This window comes from Arachis duranensis, chromosome 9 (genome assembly GCF_000817695.3).
Source record: "Arachis duranensis cultivar V14167 chromosome 9, aradu.V14167.gnm2.J7QH, whole genome shotgun sequence".
Taxonomy (NCBI): Eukaryota; Viridiplantae; Streptophyta; class Magnoliopsida; order Fabales; family Fabaceae; genus Arachis; species Arachis duranensis.
In genome coordinates, this window is record NC_029780.3 from 34,365,934 (window position 1) to 34,373,524 (window position 7,591).

Here is a 7,591-nt window from a genome sequence, read left to right on the forward strand (position 1 = left end):
CCTTTCCTCTAGATTTTGGAATTACAGCTGATGAATTGATCCTAAAAATTTAGGAAGTTGATTTTGGATTAAAATTAGATTCACACTTAGATGAATGCTTTCTCTTTTGTCAGATAATAAATCCAGCGAAAATTTTTGGCGATATAGTTATTGATTATTGGTAAGTTGTCAAATGCTTGTTCAGTATAAATTTTTGCATTCCTCTTTCTACCCTTTAACCCATCATTTGAATTTTTTAATATTTCTATTTGTTATGTGCTATAGTTATGTGGAATGTACATCAGCCTCTCTGCAAGCATTGGCATTAGTTCAAAAATTATATCCCATGCATCACCAAGAAGAAATAAGCTGATGTATTAAAAAATCCACTGTATATATTGAAAGCGTTCAAGCTTCGGATGGTTCATGGTTGGCTACTCCCTTTTTGAAAACCACTATTTTCAATTTTTTTCTATTGATTTGATGGTTAATTTATGCATGTTTTGTTTTGCTTTCTTGCTTTTAGGATGAATGGAACTTTATTAGTTTAGTAGACCTCTAAACCACTCAAATCTGGTTAACAGGTATGGTTCATAGAGAATTTGCTTTACCTATGCCACATGGTTTGGGATAAATGGGTTGATTGTTGCTGGAAATAGTAACAGTGATTCTCTAGCCATATGCAAAGCTTGTGAATTTCTGCTGTTTAAGCAACTTTCAAATGGTGGATGGGGAGAGTTATTTGTCTTGTCAAAACAAGGTTAATTTTACTATTTTTAAATGCCAATATCATTTATTTTTCTTCTTAGAAATCCCTAAAATTACTATGCATTTTCTTGTGGGAGAGTTTTTTCTGAGTAGTACATTCATAAACATGATAAAGAAGTTGCTGAGATTATAACTTTCTGAAAAGTGTGTAGGAAGAAAAAGAGAGTATAAGACGATGAATTTTATGAAAATAATACAATTTTGATATAACGTGTTGTATTTTGTTTTTAAGTAACATTCAGTTAGAATACTCTATTACTTTCAGGAATCTAAAGGATGAGAGTTATAGTTATGTTTCTTCCAATGTCTATTTTTCAAGTGTATTCAAATCTTGAAAACAACAGGGCTTATATCGTAAATACATTGTGGGCCTTACTAGCTCTCATTACTACCGGACAAGTATATATACAGCAAAATATTTGATACTTTTGTGTTGCTGCCATGGTTTTGAACTTATTAGTTTATTATTGCACCAAATCCATTCTTCATTGAGGTAGGATAATTTATCACTTTAACAGTTTTTAAAAATCTTAAATAGCTTATACATATCCCACTTATGTTGATGCATGTATTATATAAAACCCATGGTAATCACTACAAGAAAAAGCAATATTTGTAACAAAAAAAATTGTTACAAAAATCGAAATTTTGAAACAAAAGGATTTTGTAACAAAAAAAGGGCCGTTGCAGTATGTCCTGTTACAAAAAGTTTTTGTAACAAAAAATGAAACTGTTACAATTTAAAGTGATATTTTGTAACAAATTTTTCTGATACAAAAAACCAGAAGTCATTATAAAAGTGGTAACAAATTTTGATCTTCAAGGTATTTTTTGTGACAATCTATTTTTTCCTATAAAAAAAATTTGTTACAAAATATAACATGATTTTGTAACATTTTTTAATACAAATTACATGCATAATTTACTAAATTATTGTTTAAATTAACTAATATATTAACTATTTTAATAAGCAAGTTTACATCTATATAATATGCAAAAACATACATAATTCAAACAAGATCCTTTTAGCTAAAATTGTTTTCAAACAAAATAACATTAGTAAGTACATTGATTAGTTCTACAAGTTATATGTCTTGCATAAGTTCAACCAAAAGTTAAAAGTTCTAACATAGATTAGTGTCTCTATGAATCAAAATACTCTTGAGCCCTCAAGGTAGCATGTGGTCACCATTTCAGCACTCCTGTAAATAAGAAAAATCGAAACAAAAAATTAGAAACAAGATATAACACTAACTATAATTTTTTCCACTAAGTTTTATCCAAAATGTTTAGAAAAATTTTGGCAAAACCTCCCCTAAAACTTGGATATTTCCACCGTCTACGGTTCCAACAAAAACAACAAATTCACAACTTATGTCTCAGCCAATACCCAACCAAATTTACCAAACCAAATTTAGGCATGAAGTTAAAATAAACTTGAATATGCCATATAACTAACCATTATTAGCAAATGTGCTCCTTTACTCTTGCCCTTTGTATTGTATCACAACATATGGATCTATTTTGCCTATTAAACACAAAAAATAAATTATAAAAGCTTGTTAGCATATTTATTAGCATAGTTAGAATTGCACAACTTGAACATAGTTAGAATGTTTATTAAATAATACCATCCATTTGAGTATTAAAAAAGAAAGAATTAGCACAAAAAAGAAATTAGGAGAATATATAAAACCAGATTTTTTGGTAAGTATAACAAATAGTAACACATGACACTTGGTATTTATATAAAACCAAGTAAAAAATATCTAGATTCTTTGGTAAGCCAGAGCATCTAGTGTACAACGACAATCAACATACTAGTTACTGAACAAATTCAATCAAGAAAAGGAGAATAGCAAAACAAAATAAAATAAATAAATAAAGGCATATTAAATAAAGGACAGAAGATGTTGGAAGGCTCACCGTGCGGATGCTGACAACATTAGACTGAGCTTTCATAATCTCGACATCACGCTCTTGTTGTTGCTTCCAATCAGAAAGCAAGGTCTCATTTTGTACAAGTTTCAAATTAGAACTTGTCCATGAACTGTTGATGGCAACCAAGTTGCTTCATTACTTTGGGTGTTTCTTTGCCCCTATCATGCAGTCTACCAAAATTATCCTGCACAAAGTTAAATACCAAATTACAGTGGTTCAATAATCAATAATTCCTGAAGGAGCCATGACAAAAAGCTAATATATATAATCAATAATCAATAGGTCATTAATAAAGTAAGAAAACATTATTATGCAACATTTGCTTCAAAGCTTTCTTAGTCCCTACCTCAATCAAAATTGTGTCACTTCATTAAAGCTGGTGACATATTCCTCCATCAAATTCTCTATATACAGTGCCTAACCTTGGCCCTTAAAAGGTATTTTAATTTAATATAATTAAGATTTTTTGCGGATTCCTCATAAATTTGAGTACATGACAGCTTGAAGGCAATAAGATAATGATAGAAATTAAAGAACCAAAACCGGGAGCAATAAGATAATGATTGATAACTGATAATAAACGAGGCAAAATTACTTGGCACAAAATCGGGAGCAATACAGTTTACACGAGTGTTTGGGGCCATCTCAGCAGCCAAGGCCTATGCAGCAGACTTAAAAACAAGAAGATATATGCAGTTTTGTTAGATGTTCAAAGAACACTTTGTAGGGCAAGTGAAGTACCTACTTTAGTAAGTCCAAAAAGGGCTGTTTTGGTCACTCCATACATAGACATAGAAGCAGGAGGATTGAAGCCGGCGATGGAGGAAATAATAACCACATATGAGCCTTTGTGCAAGTGAGGAGCTGCATCATGCAAGAACATAAAAGTTGTTAACACATCAATTAGAACATTAGCTCATAACAACAAACAATTGACAGCTTGAACTAATTTACCTTGAGAAGAAGTATAGAGGCCTTAACATTAATCTCCTAAAGCTTGTCAAGAACAGAGTCTTTGGTTTGCAAAATAGGGTCAACAGAAGGATTTGCAGCTGCGTTTGACACAATCACATCTATATTTCCACACTTATGTAATGTTCAACAGCATATTCAACAGCATTCAAACAAATTTTAATAAAGGATAATGCATTCGATAAAAATGAATAGAAAAGGGTGACCTGAGCGACTAGAGGCAGCAACGGCTTCAACCGAAACAGAACAAAATCAAAATCAACGACAAAAACCTCGGGACAGTTCCGGCTAGCCCCATCAATGGTGACCTGAACCCTTTCTAGACGGCGGTTCCTGCGATGGCTTCGTTCACCACCTCTCCATACGTTTCTTCTTAGCTCAGACCAGCGGCGGATTCGTCTCCACCAGCGGCAGCAAGGGCACCCGCCGAGGATGACGATGGCGGCGACCTCGCGCAGCACAGCGGCGGAGCACAGCTTCGACATCCCTCGCGAGCGCGCTTTCTCTTCTCCACCGCGGACTCTCTCTCTCTGTCTGTCGCCTCTCTCCTCATCCATGACGGCACAGCCGCAGTGACGCGACGGCGCTTGGCTCGGTGGCGCTGGCTTCGTGGCAAGTACGACAAGGTTTAAAGCGTTACAGTTTCAAGAAAAGGACAATTGAAATCATAACAAAGCTGGCGCTGTCTTCGACTCTGGTGGCGGTGCATGACTCACCGGCGACTGAGGCAGCAACGTAGACAAGGCTTCCCCTCGGCGGTGAGAAGCGGCGGTGGCACGCGGCGGTGGCACGTGGCGGTGGCAACTCCGACGAAGATAAGGAATGGCGGTGGCGGAACAACAACGAATGGCGGCGCAACACCTTCCCCTCTCACTTGCACACTCTTTTTCTCTCACTTGTGAGCTCGACGGCAACGGCCATGGAAACTTCTGCTCGGCGAGCTTGACGGCGACTGGTACAGTGGCAGCATCTCCCCTCTCTCCACCGTGGGCTCTCTCGTTCCTCTCTCACTCTCCTTCAGCTGGCCCAATCGACAGTGACGGTGACGCGGGTTCAAAACAGCGATGCCTCTCCTTTGACGCGGCAAGATGGCGATGCGACATGGCATGGTGAGCAGCGGCGAGGTAGCAGCGCGATCTTCTCTCTCTTTTCCTTCCTCAGCTCTCCCTCTCTCTTCTCTGTGCAACCTGACGGCGCGGTGGCAGTGACGCTTGCCGGCGCTGCCCTCACTCTCCCCTCCCCTTCTCCCGCAGATCCCTCTCATCTCTTCCCTTTTTGTTTGGTTAAAGTTCATGTGTTAGTGTGGGTGTTGTTTCTTTTCCTTTCGTTTACTAAAGGGGGGAAAGGCGGCTTAGGGTTTCATTAGGGATTTAGAATTAGGGTTCCCAATTTGGGAATTAGGATTAGGGATATTTCAGCCATTTCACTAAAATTAGGAGTAATTGAAAATCAAAAACTTATTTTTAATCTATTAATAATATTTATAAAAATACTATTTAATTATTTATCAATTTATAAATTGAATTATTTTTTTTAAATAAAGACTCTAATTCAATAATTAGACATAATATAATTAATTTTTTTTATTCATAAAAATTAAAATATATTAAATTCCAAAATCTCAATTCTTTAAATCAATTTATACAAAATTCTTATTATTTTGCAATTACTAAATTTTATAGTTCAAATATAGAAAATTATCCAACAACTATAAAATTAGAGAAAAATTTTAATTTAATTATCAAAATTTGATTTAATTAGCTTTAATTAAATAATTTCTAAAATTAAAGTCTTTAGTGAATAAATAAATTAAAATCAATTTAGAATAAGGTTTTTCTTTAATGAATACATACATTATATAAAAAATTTTAATTTTTTATATAAAATAAAATTATTTTAAAAAAAATATATACACAATTTTTTTTACCCTTAAAGTGCTTAATATTTTGAAAAGAAAATTGTTATAAAATATGCTTATAATTTGTGATAAATAATTAATTTGTTACAAACAATATTGAATTTTGTGACAAATTAATTTTTTGTTACAAAACAACTGGAGTTTTTGAAACAAAAAGTTGTTTTGTTACGAAACAATTTGAGTTTTTGAAACAAAAAAAAAAATTGTTACAAAATATTTTGAATTTTTGCAACTTGTTTTTTTTTTTTTGTTACAAAATATTACAAGATTTTGTAACAAAACACTATATCGTTACAAAAACTAACATAATTTGTAACAAAATAAAACAGGTTGTTACAAAATACTATCATGTTTTGTAACAACTTGTAATGTTGTTACAAAACATTATTCTTTTGTAACAATAAAAAATTATTATTACAAAATATTATTTTTTTGTAACAATTTTAAATTTGATACAAATTTTTTGTTACAAATGTTCCATTTTCTTGTAGTGAGAGCATAGCATGAAGGAGAGATTGGAAACTCCGGTGGGAAATGAAGGAAGTTGCTTTGTATTGGAACAATTGGAGGAAGCTTTAATTGTTGTAGACAAAGAAGAAGTGGTAGAAGACTTAGGAGATGCGGAGCCTCCATGGGAACATAGAGTTGAAGAAAATCCCTCCAAGATGATTGAAATTGATGCTAGGGAGGAAAGTGCACACCTTCCAAGGCATACTCCATATGAAGACTTGGATGGGATAGAGCAAGGATTGAGTTCCCTTGGTGATGAAGATCAAGCATCAAGTCTTAGTGGTGGAGAATCCTTTGAACTTGAAGAACCTTCTCCGGTTGGATTTGAAAGCGTTAAGGAGATAAATTTTTCTCACCCTCCCTATTATGATGTGAGTAAAGGAAAAGGTTTAGATAAAATTGTTGAACAAATGATTGAGATCAAGAGATCTTGTGAAGAGGTGGAAGTCCCTAGAAATAGAAGAACGGAGGTTGGTTATGCTTTGTCAAGATCTTTGGAAGCATCTTTGCCTAAGTTGCCATCTACACCTTCATTTGAGTGGGTGAAATTCATTTCTATTAGTTTTATTATCCCACTTGAATATGGTTTGCTTGAAACGGATGGCCAACTTAGGGAAGTTTGTGGGATGAAGCAAAAGTGCTAGGTGGGAGGCACCCCACCATGGTAAAAATCTTTTCATTTTCTCTTTTGTAAATATTGGTAAGAATTAGTTTAATTTCATGTTTTTATTGGTTTGTTAAGTTTAGTTAGAAGTATAATATGATAAATAAGGTTTTAGGGTGTTTTGGTAGCTGTTTGGAGGTTTGGAATGCTTGGATTGGTGCAAGAACTTGGAAAAATTTTTTTTGAAAAACAGAACACCATCCACGCGTTCGCGCACATGACGCGGACGTGCACGTGAGCATTTTCGACCATCCACGCGGACGCGCACTGTACGCGTACGCGTGGATGCAAAAAAATTCAACCCCAGCCAAAAACCCGAGAATTAGGCTTGCACTGTGCAAACATTGGGCCTGAGGCACAAGTCTATGCACGCGTGCGCGCACCTGGCGCGTACGCGCACATGATCTTAAATTCGCAATGCGCGCGCACGCACACTGTGCGCACGCGCATCGATTGCACAATATGCACCCCCGGTACCTTTACCTGAGAGTTGTGCCAGACTTGGGCCGACACTATGCCTCCGGCCTAACTCGATGCACGCGTGCGCGCACCTGGCGCGTACGCGTCCTTCAACCAATATGCACATCGACGCGTAAGCACACATGACGCGCACGCGTCGGTAAAAAAAAAAGAGAGTTTTTTTTCTCCCCTTCCATTTTCTTTTGCTTATCACATTCGCATACTTCTACTCTTCTGGTGGACGAAATTGTGATAAAAGAATTTCAGGCACTGTTAGAGAAGCTCACAACTCTGTTCAACTAACCAGCAAGTGTACTGGGTCGTCCAAGTAATAAACCTTACGTGAGTAAGGGTCGATCCCACAGAGATTGTTGGTATGA

At 35.6% G+C, this 7,591-nt stretch overlaps 1 long non-coding RNA gene across 6 annotated transcripts; it reads right to left on the reverse strand.

The window, feature by feature from the left end:
- Positions 1 to 1,770: 1,770 nt before the first annotated feature.
- On the reverse strand, positions 1,771 to 4,277 carry LOC107465385 (uncharacterized). 6 transcript variants are annotated; one of them, XR_008002828.1, is made up of 7 exons: positions 3,643 to 4,277; positions 3,434 to 3,552; positions 3,284 to 3,347; positions 3,035 to 3,105; positions 2,674 to 2,872; positions 2,207 to 2,275; positions 1,771 to 1,949 (listed from the first exon to the last, which is right to left on the reverse strand). It is a non-coding gene; the product is annotated as an uncharacterized LOC107465385 (long non-coding RNA). The 6 variants fall into 6 exon arrangements; XR_008002830.1 differs by having other exon boundaries at positions 3,430 to 3,552; XR_008002827.1 differs by lacking the exon at positions 3,035 to 3,105.
- Positions 4,278 to 7,591: the final 3,314 nt, after the last annotated feature.